This window comes from Cebidichthys violaceus, unplaced genomic scaffold (assembly GCF_023349555.1).
Source record: "Cebidichthys violaceus isolate CVI_PGR_0920_01 unplaced genomic scaffold, fCebVio1.0.p SCAF_2, whole genome shotgun sequence".
NCBI lineage: Eukaryota > Metazoa > Chordata > Actinopteri > Perciformes > Stichaeidae > Cebidichthys > Cebidichthys violaceus.
The window spans coordinates 8,033,079-8,047,736 of NW_027176372.1; the positions used below are offsets into that span (position 1 = coordinate 8,033,079).

General features: G+C 43.6%; 1 pseudogene; it reads left to right on the forward strand.

Moving 5' to 3' along the window:
- Positions 1–837: 837 nt before the first annotated feature.
- Positions 838–2,369, forward strand: LOC137875815 (piggyBac transposable element-derived protein 4-like; annotated as a pseudogene).
- Positions 2,370–14,658: the final 12,289 nt, after the last annotated feature.

A 14,658-nucleotide genomic window follows, 5' to 3' on the forward strand; every position in this document is an offset into this window, starting at 1 on the left:
GCACCGTCAGCTAATGAGACACACCTGAGCATGCTGGAAGTGCCAGATATAAAAACTGTGTCTCAATTCAGAGGCTGCATCCTTCGGAGGACCCAGCCTTCGCGGTCTACGTCGGCCGTGTCCTTTGAAGACCACGAAGGCTGGACCGTGCGGTCTCCGAAATGAGACGGCCTACGCTACAGAGGACTTCCTGTTTGCGTCACCAGCTGTTCCAGCCCCCCCCCCTTGCTGCTCCCGTCGCAGAATCCCTGCTCAGCAGTATGTATATATATACTGTTAAGGTTTTAGATTAGTGTTTTCAATCAGTTTTGTAATCATATATTCAACAATTCATTCATTGTTCTTTTTCATAATATTGTTTTTCTAAATTAATAATCAGTTAATTAAATCTGTTATTATGTTAAATAACACATTTTCAATCAGTTATAGTACTTGTAATTAAAATAATGTATTTACCAATAACTTTATTTTTTTTCATTCACACATATTTGAATGAATGATTTGAATATATATATATATATATATATATATATATATATATATATATATATTTGTATTTGTATTTACCTTTGTGTTGTTAGGGTCGGTTTCAACCCAGTTATAAAAATAAGATTATAAAGAAAACTGAAATCATAAGTCCACTGTCAGCAAACACACTGACAGCCAGCTCCTCTCCCAGTCATGTGAGCTTTAGGGGATTCTCATTTTGCCTTGTTATCCAGTATACCTGCACAAAAACAAAAAAAAACAAAGACGGCATGTCCAGACAAGTGAGATAAATTCAGTATAGAGTTGGTGACTTGCAGAGTGCACATCTCCAATTTGCAGCATGCAAAAATGAAAAGAAGATTTTCAGTGAGACAAGTTCTGGATCACGTTTTTGGTGAAAATGAGGGAGAGGACACAGAGCAGCATAGCGATACAGATGAGCAGGTTTCTGAGGAGGAAAACAATGTGGAGTATCATCCAGAAGACACAGACACGCCTGATGAGTCTGATAAGGAGGTCACCAGTGGTGAAGCTGCTCCCGCTGAAAGATTGAAGTCCAAAAATGGTAAGATCTGTTGGAGCTCAGTACCTCATGATGGCAGGGCAGCTGCTGCAAATGTCATCAAAATGACCCCTGGAATCACAAGGTTTGCTGTGACGAGAGTCAGTGACATCAAGACATGTTTTGAGCTATTTATGCCATTGTCACTAAAAAGAGTCATCATTGCTATGACAAACCTTGAAGGAAAAAAAGTCCATGGCGACATGTGGAAAGACATTGATGAGGAATACCTGGCTGCTTATATTGGTGTTCTTATTGCTGGAGTATATAGATCCTGCAATGAGGCCACTGATAGTCTCTTGGACGCATCGACAGGCAGAAATATTTTCCGGGCAACAATGTCACTTCAGACCTTACAAATGATATCAAGAGTCCTCAGATTTGACAACAGAGATACCAGAGCAAGATCTGACAAGCTTGCCCCCATCAGGGATGTCTGGGACAGACGGGTGCAGCTCCTTCCACTGATGTTCAACCCAGGGCCAGAGGTGACAGTGGATGAACGTCTTGCCCCTTTCCGAGGAAAATACCCCTTCCGACAATACATACCCAGTAAGCCAGGGAAGTACGGCATAACAATCTGGGCAGCCTGTGATGCAAAAACCAGCTATGCCTGGAATCTACAGATTTACACAGGCAAAGCTGTGAGTGGCATCCCTGAGAAAAACCAAGGAAAACGTGTGGTCCTCGATATGACTACTGGACTGCAGGGTCACAATATCACTTGTGACAATTTCTTATGACCTTGGACAAGAACTTCTCAGGAGGAAACTTACCATGGTGGGCACAGTGAAGAAAAAATAAACCTGAGCTGCCTGCTGAGATCTTGCAGGTGAAGGACAGGGCTCCACTTTCCTCAAAGTTTGCTTTTACAGACACCACCACTGTTGTCTCATATTGTCCAAAAAAAAACCAGAATGTAATACTTATGTCTTCTCTCCAAAAAGATGCAGCTGTGTCATCAGGAAGTGACAAAAAGCCCACAATTATCCTAGACTATATCAAAAACAAAGGAGTGGGCAATCTGGACAAGCTGACTGCCACCTACACTTGCTAGCGAATGACCAGGAGATGGCCAATGGTTGTGTTTTACAACATCCTTGATGTGTCTGCATATAATGCATTTGTGTTGTGGACCCACATCCACTAAGGGTGGAACTCAACCAAAAAAAGCAAGCGGAGAATGTTTCTTGAGGAGCTGGGAAATTCCCTTGTCAAGCCACACATTGAGCTAAGGGAACGGGTGCCCCGAGACCCAGACGCTGCAGCCTTGGTCAGACAGCTGCAGACCTCACCTAGCACTCCGTCCACGCCATAAGCAACACAAAGAGCATCTGCACCAGCATCCTCCTCAGCCAGCCCTGCCTCAACACCAACCAGAACAGCCACAGCCCCATTCAGGCCATCTGATTCTAAAAGAAAGAGGTGTCAGGTCTGCCCAAGCAGTAAGGATAGAAAGACAAACGTATTGTGCTTCAACTGCAAGAAATATCTCTGCAAAGAACACACTAAAAGTGTCACTTTTTGCCACACATGCATCTAAACACACACACACATACACATGCAAGTTCTTGCACACAGAGACTTTTACTTTGATTTTGTATTAGTTTTGGAACTAGTAATTGATTTCTATTGGTTTGATTTGCTTCATTGGTTGTTGTTTGTTTGACTTTGCAAATCTATATTTTGTGTTATGACTGGTTCTGCTTTTCATTTTGTGTTTGTATTAAAGTTCTATTGCTGAAAAAAATAATACTATTTAGCCTTTTTCTTGAAGTAAATATATATGGGTCGAAATTGACCGGTAACACCATAGATGTTACTATAGTTAATAATATTAAAATAAATAAAACCAATTTATTTAAGAGATGTGTTCTAATACCCTCAGTAATAGTCAGGTAACACAAGAACCTTTTATTTATTTTTTCATTGAAATCGAGGGGTATACTGACAAAGAAAAGGCCCAGAGGCCCACACCAAAAATATTAAAACCAATATTTTCATGGATAAGGAAGCCTAACAAGGTAACCAAAAGATGAGAAACAAATTGGATGATAGATAATTGTTTTTAGTGTATTTTACAGCTGATTTAAGACATGGGTCAAAACCAACCAATTAACATAAGAGATGGTAACAGAAAGCTAACACGAGGAAGGAAATATATATACATTTTGCAATCCTAAGGCAGAGGAAATCAATCAAGACAGTTAACATTAACAACAGCAGCAAAATAAATGTCAGCAAACACGTTTATTAACTTGCAGTAACACATGCATATACATTATATTTTTTTATATAAATCACCACCCCCTGCTGCAGGCACATTTTCTCCAAAATTGTCCAAATCACATTGAGACAATTATGAAAAGTTAAACAGTTATCAATAATGTTAACACAAGGATGCAAACCTAGAAGATTGACACATTTTACACAGCAGAATATACACAAATACACACAGAAATTACATGGATGTCTTATTTCAATTTAAATAATTAAAAGAAAAAGGTGACATCACAACTGTCATCTGTGTGACAGTAACAATAACACATCAAAAGGATCTACTGGTTGTCTTATTAGTAAAGGCTTTGTACAGGAGTAGAGTTAATGTAACTGTAAACTTAAGTACAGGATGGTCAAATAGATATTACAAATGGACTAATAGCTTAATTCAAAGTCATGGTTGCTGAATGTTTGTCCATCGTTCTCCTCCTCAGCTCCTGCCTCCCTGTAACAAAACAAGAACACAATTAGCAAAATACTCAAATTAAGTGTATTCGTGTTATTAATCTCAACATTTGTAACGTTACCGGACTTAAAGTGATATCGCAGGTTGATAACCTGTCTACCTGAGCTCACGTTGGTCCGTTTATGGACATAATATGAAGTATAAATCATCTGTAAAATCTTCACAATCTCAGTAAGATATCAGTGAACCTTTGAGGTTTGAAAGTGAAGTTATTAAAAGTTACTTTACAAACTACGGTCGGATGCAGGAAGACGAGCTGGTAATAGCGCAGCGGCTAACGCTTGTTAGCTTGTAGCTACGAATGTCACGAAACTTAACCGGTAATTTTAACACACGTGATGTTATAAGATCGCTTATTATGCTTTAACGTCCGTATCGGTGACATTCTAGTGAGTTGAAACCCAATACTTACATTTAAAAGTGAATCCTGCGCCTTCTCCAGCTCCTCATCAATCGCCGTCATGTTGGTTCAAATAAAATCTTCATCGGCACGCAATGCATCTTGGGATATGCTGGGCCGCGAAGGATACATCAGATGTGTCCTCCAAATCTGGGACCTGAAGGCTGCATTCGTCGGCTGCATTTGAAGGAGTCTTCAACAAACTTGCGAAATGGGACAGCCTAGTCGCAGCCGTGTGACGTAACCGGTCTACGAATGCAGCCTCCGAAGGATGCCGCCCCTGAATAGAGACACAGCTTAAGACTCTGCACCTGAACAGGGTGCTGGCTGCTTCTCTTCTTTGGCTGACACAGCTGATTATTTGTTAGTTTAGTTTATGTTCTTTAAATAAATGTGGTTTTATTACTTTTACACTTGTATTGTCTTCCTTTATGTTGCAGCCTTTGCACCGGGTAGTAACAGTCTCCCTCTCTTTTGTCATGGCTTTAGAGCCAGGTCGTGACATTTGTAAGACATCTGCTGCATGTGAATGAGATGACTCAGCCTTACAGCTAAAGAAGAGAGAAGTTAACATAAACTGCATATATGAGACATTAACTCATCTCTAGTTTCCACCCCGTTCTTGATCCTGCTGCCACTCGCTGCGGCATACTGGACTTCCACTCTATCACAGAGTAAAGAATAAAAAGGGATTGTTGGTATGAAACAGGAAGTTTAAAATCTAATCAAGTCTGCTGAGGAAGTCAATAAACATTCCAGCTCTGTGCCCTCTGTTTTGTATATGATTGTGACCTCTGAGCTCCCCTTAAAGAAGACAAAATGAAAAGATCATTTCACCATGTTTACATGTCATCAGGCCAGATCCATCAACCCCCAATCATCAGTGCCGTTGGGTGGTTGGTGATTCATATCAAAAATTCATATTGTTAGAGGATGAAAACAGTGGAGCGTTTCAAATATATAAAAATACCAGTGAAGATAAATCTCTTTTCTCAATTTGTCTTGGCTGATAAGACGTGCAGGGTGGAGGTCTGCTTTTCTAGATCTGCTACTGTGTCTTTCTCTTTTCTCTTGTATCTCAGCTCACATCGGTCCACATTTACATGCAATCCCTTTATTGCGTGTGGACCCGATATACTGTATGTCTTTCAAGGCTGTAAGTATAATATACATGGGGGGGGGGCACATATGCTTAACCCCCCCCCAATATGTTGTTAGAAAACTATATATATTTTCTATTTTAAATCTAAATAAATAATGAAAAAATGATAATAAAATGCATATGTGAAGAAAACAAAATACAATGCAAGAGGCCTCAAAACCCTAAAGACCAATGTATCCTCTCAGCCCTCATTTTAACTAATTGCCATTGTTATTACTGTCGATTCTAGTATTATCGTGTACTGCAGGTCTGGCTTTCCAAGGCATTGAGAGGGGGGATTTCAGCCAGCTTCTAAAGAACAAGGCAGAGAGCGACGCAGAGCTGACCACCTGGATGAAAAGTACATTTGATTTTACCAGTACTCAATTGCTAATCGTAATTTGGAAGCTGATGGGCAATACAATCGTTGATGAAATTGTGTTGGAAGTAAGATCGAAGCCAGTGGTCCAGTTCACACTCATATTGATGGCACCCAGGATATATCAGGACTCACTATGTTTGCTCTTTGAAGATGCATCCTGGGACTCTACGCAGTGTCATCGACAGGACAAAAAATAGCCAAGATCACATGTGATGTGATGATCTGTCTAGGCCTTCCTCTGTTCCAACTTTGAGGACCAACCTATGACGGTGACACAAACATGACTTGACAATTGCAGGGGGTGCAAGCAATTTTAAATGAAATAACATCCACTGGCTATGTAGTCACTGTGGTCATCAGTTGCACTGACTACCTGTGTAACCTCTCCATTAGTAAGAGATTCAATGGAATTGAAGTCGTAATTTGGGGCTTCTTTAATCAATCTCGCAAGTTCAAGGTGATTTTCCCAGCAAATTGCAAAATCAGAGCATGTTTTCACCTCTTTGAAACCTCTCTTGCCCACCAGGTGTACTGGTCGCACCCTGCTAATCGCTCAGTTGAGACAGTATGAGTCCGTGCTGACAGCCCTTGACGAAATGGAATCATGCAGATCTTCTGACACTTCAACTAAGGACAATGGTCTCCAGGGAACACTGTGCTCAGTCTTGTAAAGGCTCAAACATGATGGACGATTTCTAGTGCCTGAGTACCTTCCTGCAGCTTATAAAACACAGCATTTCAGCCATGTTGGAGGCTGTAGACCATAACAAGCATACAGGACCGGTAAAGGAGGAGCACTTTGATGTCTTGTTCGCAAGAGCAACTGCTATGGCAATAAAGTTGGACCTACAACTTATTTAGATGCCTCACATCCGTTAACCTACAAGGCATTACTCCGGTCAGGCTGCAGCCCATATCCATCACAAAGTCCAGTCTTTGTACAGAGCCCAATTCTACAATGTCTTGGATATAGTGGGTATTCATTGTGAAGGTTTGATCAAACTGGATTCCACAAGCTGCAGCAGCTTGAAATTGTGATGTTAAATGTGTATCGGGCTAATTACACGTATCAAACAAGCTCAGATGTTGCTAGCATTATTCGGGAAATGGTTCCAGAGGTGATGTTCACTCAGATTTAAGCTTTAGTTAGGCTTCTGCTGGTTGTCCCTGCCTCCTCGCAGAGGCTGAGAGGAGTTTCAGTGCCCTGAGAACATGGTTCAGATCACCGATAAGTCAAACAAGGCTGAATAATATAGCCATGTGTCACATGCACCAGGAGAAACTGCACCAACTGGACCTTAAGGGAATATGCTAGTCTGTTATCAGTCTCAAAAATAAGCGGACAAAAAAGGCCTTTGGAGCCTTGGCTTGAAGAATAGCAAGTCAAAATACATGTCATTGCCTGTAGAGGATAGGAGTCAATATCACCACCTCATATCTCCTTTGAGACTTCCCCATTTCCGAAAGAAAAAGCTGAGATTTTCAATTGAACTTCATATTCTTTGTATTAAGTAAATGTTATGCTGTTAGAAATGCATGTTGGTCAAGCTCCAACATTTTTTATAAATGAACTGCAAGGAGACAATGTACATGCAAACAGCAAAATATGTCCACCCTGTCATGGACAAATTCAAAGTAGAGTAAATACATTGCAATTTTTCATTTTCAGAAAGCTAGTTAGTCCCTTTCTCAACAATATATTTTAGTTAATGGAAAAAGTATTTGGATAATAATGAAATTATGGCAAACTATTTGTTTCTCTATAAAATCTGCAAGAGTTACACTTTCTTTTCTAAACAACAACAAAGATATCTGGTCAAACTTAACTTTCAAACAATACTATTTGAGCCTCCATTTGTTTATAAAGGATTCACACAAAAGGTTTTGCTAGCTTGTGAAAATATTTTTTTTTATTTTCATATAACATGAAAATGACAGGGTGGACAATAAAATGACAGGTTGGACACGTTACATGTCATTGAATGGCCTCATATATGCAGTAAATCTAAAGGAAATGATGTACAAAAAAATGTCAGAGGTCCTTTACCCATGTAGCTAGAAATTACCAGTTGAACAGACTGGTTTTGATCCACTCTACCTAAATGCGGCCACTGAATAAAGATGCCCAAAATGAGCCATTAATGTGGCCTTCTAGTGTTAAACTCTGTACAACATTCTGCACAGTAAAAGTCAAACATTCAACTGTAGAACAAGAAGAAAAATGTTTTTAAGTGGAGAACGGTTGAATTAAAAAACACGTCTCCAAACAGTCTCTCCCTTTCTGCAGAGACATGGCTCAATTCTGCAGTTGCTGTTCTACATACTTCCAAGCAGACGCTTCAATCTTTACAGAGCGCATGTTCAGAGCCTGTGGTTCTGGTATTAGGCAAAGTATCTGCCAGTCATGGTACCAACAGATGTCCTCCCTGAGACTTGGCCAATGAAACTTGTTTATCCCATTGCAGTGCATACACTTAACTTTCACACTGTCCCCTTATGCATCCATGATGACATCTGGGTATGCTTCATTGTCATAATTAATGACGCACCACTCTTCAATGTGCTTTACCTCAATCATTTCTGGTCTCCTAGGGTTAGCTGGTGTCTTTCCACATGCTGGAGACTCATCAGATGAAACAGGAACATCAGCTGGAGTGACCTCTTGAAGGATGAAGCAGGGGCAGTCCAAACACCTTCCTCCCTTTTATGCAGACATGACATGTCTCTGTATTTCATCTGGCCGGGTGTCAGACTGATAGCTTGGTGGATTCTCATAGTGCCTTTTACAGCAGCGGGTGTCTCTGACTGTAAAGCACTGGCCCCGTTTCTGGCTTGACTTTTTGCCTCTCTCCATTTCTTTTTTTTTTTGCCCTCTTCTCTCTCTCAGTGAGCTCATTGACGCCATTCTTCTTTCCAGTCTGTCTTTATTCCATTTGTCCCTCTCTTTCTCAAGGTACTTTCTTAGTCTGTCCGGGTCAGCATCACGACGTTCCAGATGTCTCCTTGCTATCTCAGCTCCTTTTGAGCTCATTCCTTGAAAAAGACAATTAAAAATGTTCCCTTACACACTTTAATTGGCGGTCCAGGTAATCTAGGCTTGCCTTATCAAACTAGGCTTGCTGATACCAATATCGCCAAAAAAGTCCATATTGTCCACTCCTATGTATAGCATGTACTGTTATAAAATGTGTGTAATAGCTGTTGTAATATGTCTAACATTATCAGCATGTAGCATAAACTATATAAAATATGTCCTTCCTGTCACAAACCATGTCCACCCTGTCATGGAAAGCTTGCTGACAGGGTGGACATTTTTAGCTAATGTTAGCATTTAATGAGCACATGGTGGACCTTCAGTTAGAAATATGATTCAGTCAGCAAGGTGTACAGCCTTGGCCAAACGTTTTGAGAATGACACGAGTATTGGTTTTCCCAAAGTTTACTGCTTCAGTGTTTTTAGATCTTTTTGTCCGATGTTACTATGGTATACTGAAGCATAATTATAAGCACTTCATAAGTGTCAAAGGCTTTTATTGACAATTACATTAAGTTTATGCAAAGTACATGCAGTGTCAACCCTTCTTTTTCAAGACCTCTGCAATTCGCCCTGGCTTGCTGTCAATTAACTTCTGAGCCACATCCTGAATGATGGCAGCCCATCTCATCTCATCTTCAACCGCTTATCCGGGATCGGGTCGCGGGGCCACATCAGCCAGCTCTGACTGGGGGATCCTGAGGCGCTCCCAGGCCAGTTTGGAGATATAGTCCCTCCACCTGGTCCTGGTCCTCCCTCGGGGTCTTCTTCCAGCTGGTAATGCCTGGAACACCTCCCTAGGGAGGCGCCCAGGTGGCATCCTTACCAGATGCCCGAACCACCTCTACTGGCTCCTTTCCACACAAAAGAGCAGTGGCTCTACTCCGAGTCCCTCACAGATGACCAAACTTCTCACCCTATCTCTAAGGGAGATGCCAGCCACCCTCCTGAGGAAACCTATTTCGGGCCGCTTGTACCTGCAATCTAATTCTTTCGGTCATGACCCAGTCCACATGACCATAGGTGAGGGTAGGAACGAAGATTGCCCGGTAGATAGAGAGCTTTGCCTTGCGGCTCAGCTCTCTTTTCGTCACAACGGTGCGGTAGAGCGACTGCAATACCGCCCCAGCTGCTCCGATTCTCCAGCCAATCTCACGTTCCATTGTTCCCTCACTCGCGAACAAGACCCCGAGGTACTTCTACTCCTTCACTTGGGGTAAGGACTCATTCCCTACCCGGAGTGGGCAATCCACCGGTTTTCTGCTGAGAACCATGGCCTCAGATTTAGAGGTGCTGATCCTCATCCCAACCGCTTCACACTCGGCTGCGAACCAATCCAGTGAGTGCTGGAGGTCACAGCCCGATGAAGACAACAGGACCACATCATCTGCAAACAGCAGCGATGCAATCCTCAGCCCACCAAACTGTAAACACTCCTCCCCAAGACTACGCCTCAATATCCTGTCCACGAATACCACAAACAGGATTGGTGACAAAGCGTTCCCAGTTTGCCCGCACTACCCGTTTGGGCTTACCAGGTCTGTCCAGAGTTTTCCCCCACCCTCTGACCCAACTCACAACCAGATGGTGATCAGTTAACAGCTCCGCCCCTCTCTTCACCCGAGTGTCCAAAACATACGGCCTCAGATCCGATAACAAAATCGATCATCGACCTTTGGCCTAGGGTGCTCTGGTACCACCTACACTTATGAACATCCTTAAACATGGTGTTTGTTATAGACAATCCATGACAAGCACAGAAGTCCAACAACAAACGACCTCTCGGATTTAGATCAGGGAGGCCGTTCCTCCTAATCACGCCTCTCCAGGTATCCCCATCGTTGCCCACGTGCGCGTTGAAATCCCCCAGCAGAACTATGGAGTCCCCCACTGGAGCCCCATACAGGACTCCAGTCAGGGTCTCCAAGAAGGCCGAATACTCTGAACTGTTGTGCGGTGCATATGCACAGACAACAGTCCGAGTTTTCTTCCCCATAACCCGCAGGCGTAGGGAGGCGACCCTCTCGTCCACCGGGGTAAACTCCGATGCAGCGGCACTCAGTCGGGGATTTGTGAGTATCCCCACACCCGCCTGGCGCCTCACACCCTGAGCAACTCCAGAGAAGAAAAGCGTCCAACCCCTATCTAGGAGTACGGTTCCAGAACCGATGCAGTGCGTACAGGTAAGCCCCACCAGATCTAACTGGTAGCGTTCCACCTCCCGCACAAGCTCCGGCTCCTTCCCCCACAGAGAGGTGACGTTCCACCTCCCCAGAGCCAGCCTTTGCCGCCCGGGTCTGGTCCGTCGAGGTCCGTGGCCTTCACTGCCACCCATGGGGCAGCGCACCCGACCCCAGTGGTTCCTCCCGCAGGTGGTGAGCCCACAGGATGGAGAGGAGGGGGGTGCCATGTTGCTGCTTCGGGCTGTGCCCGGCCGGGCTCCGTGGCAAACCCGGCCACCAGGCGCTCGCTGTCGGGCCCTCCGACTGGGCCTGGCTCCAGACGTGGGCCACGGTCTTCCTCCGAGCAGGGTCTCCTCAACTCTTCTTTGGTTTTTCATTGGGGTTTTTGAACCATTCTTAGTCTGGCCCTTCGCCTGAGACCAATTTGCCATGGGAAACCCTACCAGGAGCTCTAGGCTCCAGACAACATAGCCCTCAGGGTCATGGGGGCACTCAAACCTCTCCACCACGTTAAGGTGATGGCTCCCCGGAGATGGCAGCCCATTCTTGTATAATCAATGCTTGGAGTTTGTCAGAATTTGTGGGTTTTTGTTTGTCCACCCGCCTCTTGAGGATTGACCACAAGTTCTCAATGGGATTACGGTCTGGGGAGTTTCCTGGTCATGGACCCAAAATGTATATGTTTTGTTCCCTGAGCCACTAAGTTATCACTTTTGCCTTATGGCAAGGTGCTCCATCATGCTGGAAAAGGCATTGTTCGTCACCAAACGTTTTGGTGCCATTCTTTATTCATGGCTGTGTTCTTAGACAAAATTGTGAGTGATCCAACTCCCTTGGCTGAGAAGCAATCCCAAACATGAATGGTCTCAGGATGCTTTATTGTTGGCATGACACAGGACTGATGGTAGCGCTCAACTTTTCTTCTCCGGATAAGCTTTTTTCAGGATGCCCGAAACAATCGGAAAGGGGATTCATCAGAGAAAATTACTTTACCTCAGTCCTCAGCAGTCCAATCCCTGTACCTTTTGCAGAATATCAGTCTGTCCCTGATGTTTTTCCTGGAGAGAAGTGGCTTCTTTGCTGCCCTTTTGGACACCTGGCCATCTTCCAAAAGTCTTCGCCTCACTGTGCATGCAGATGCACTCACACCTGCCTGCTGCCATTCCTGAGCAATCTCTGCACTGGTGGTGCCCCAATCTTGAAGCTGAATCAACTTTAGGAGACAGTCCTGGTGCTTGATGGCCTTTCTTAGGCGCCCTGAAGCCTTCTTCACAACAATTGAACTTCTCTCCTTGAAGTTCTTGATGATCCGATAAATGGTTGATTTAGGTGCAATCTTACTAACAATTCATCTGATCACTCTTCATAACAGTCTGGAGTATATGCAAATTGACATCATAAAAACGGAGGCAGCAGACTTTGTGAAAATTAATATTTGTGTCATTCTCAAAACTTTTGGCCAAGGGTGTACTGTTCAACAAATATATTTCAAATTTCTGAAAGGTTTTTATATTAAGAGTAATCTGGAGCTGAGACTTTGTGAAATGTAGATCTCGTCTAATCTGGCAGCACTCACCCTGTTGTTGCAGACCCTCACCCATGTGTATTGTCTGGACTGTGGATGTTTGACTCTCCATGCATCCAACAGGTCCAGGTGTGTAATGATACTGCTGCAGCTCTGAGATGACTGTGGAGAAGTCTAGAGTACAGTTAAAAATCACCACCAAGAATGAATTGATCCTGATGGTAATTCCTGAGCAAATTTTTTTAACATGGTGAAAAAAATCTACTCTCTCTGTTCCCTGGTTTGGGGCGAAGCAGAGCACAGAGCTGTATATTTCTGCCCTGACAATCAGCAGCCGAACATTCACCCCCTCAGCAGAGGACAAGATGGTTTCATTTGCAGTTGTTCTAAACTGAACAGCCACCCCTGTACTAATATCAGTGCCATGGCTAAGGGCACACAACCCATTGTTTCTTGCAAAAACAACACATCAACAACACTTTAGGTAGAGACTTCGGGGACTAAAGCCCTTTTTTCCTCTCTGTCCCACCATTGATGTTCAACGACCCTATTTTAGGGCTTCGCATGGTCAGGTCAGAGAACAGATACAGACAAGATGAAACAACCAGAGAACAGTAAAGAGAGAAATACACTATGTGATACATGACCATTTACCTTTGTTTTTTTAACAGTTTTACCTTGTTGTGCTGCAGACTTGTGATGTGCTTTTTGAGGCGAAAATGCTTCCTTTCATCCAGAAGGTCGAAACCTACCAGTTTCTTCAGTACGTCAACAGATCTGATGAACTTGCCAGTGATGCTGAAGTAATCACTCACTTTGACAGACTTTTTCAATGTTCCATCCAGAAATGTTTGTACCTTCTAAGGAATAGAGATGTGTTTCTATTGGCAGTTTCATATATATATATATATATATATATATATATATATATATATATATATATATATATAGACATACACATATATATATATATATGTGTGTGTCTATATATATATATATATATATACACACATACACACATATATATACACACACACACTTTATCTGACTCATAGTTATAGCCCATGTCCACCTGGCTATTAGACATGCCCTGTAATTTGTTTGTGGTTACAGTGTGATCTCTGCCTGCAACACTTGTGGAAGCTTCTTCCTAAACCTTTTTCCGGTGGCTGGGGTTGTACTTCAGCGCCTGCAGACAGAGTTGTTGTTCTCTGCATCCACAGAAGCCTGTTGGTCCTCAGTTTGGCCTGGCTCCCTCTTATCTACGTCGTTACCCTCAAACTGAGAACCAGTGGCACCAGCTGCCGTCCCCGCAATAGCGCAATCTGCCACTGCACCATCAGGCCCAGCCTAAGGGATGCCAGCCGTTGGCCCAAAAGGCTCTACAGCCGTGGACCCAGCCTTGGGCCGCCTGTCGCGGGCTTGGGCCCAGACGCAGGTCCGCCAGCCGTGGGCCCAGCCAAAAGCCCCACAGCCGTGGGCCCAGCTGCAGGGGCCGCCAGTCGCTGCCGTGGGCCCAGACGCAGGTCCACCAGCTGGAGAAACTTGAAAAGGAAAGGAGAGCAAAGGAAAGGAGATAAATGAGCACATGCTCTAAGTGAGGCGGTATGCGGTACCCGTGTTATCTTTAAGACTACCCACCGAGGGGGGGTGTTATCATTTTAAAAGGAGGGCAACACTATTGTACAGACTTTGATAGAGTTGAACACCGGCACTTCAACATTGTATTCTTTGGCGTATCATAACTTGCGCAACCGCACTTCTCACTTCTTTTGACTTACATTTTCTTGTGCGAGGACCCCCAAACCCAATATGTCCTGGTATATTTTATTCCCTGTAGATTCAGAATGTAATAATAATTGCTGATACAGGCCGATACACATGCCAACATGTGAATAAGGGGAGCACTGACACTTATTTATTTTCTCCACTTCAAGCACTGCCTGAGTCTGCAGGAAGTTGCAGTATTTGTTTCTGCATTCAGCTGTTTGTTTGTGTCTGCCACAAGCATTTTCTTGCCCTGTGCATTTAACAGAATCTGTTTTGGCAGCATCCTGCCTCTCTCCCTCTGCCTCTCCTGCACACATCCACCCTTCTCTTTCCAGAGCTTTTCCTTTCTCTCTACTTTCCCAAGAGGCAATAAAGGTGACATACAGGATGAGAAACAATCAAAATAATTCACACTTCTTCTACTCA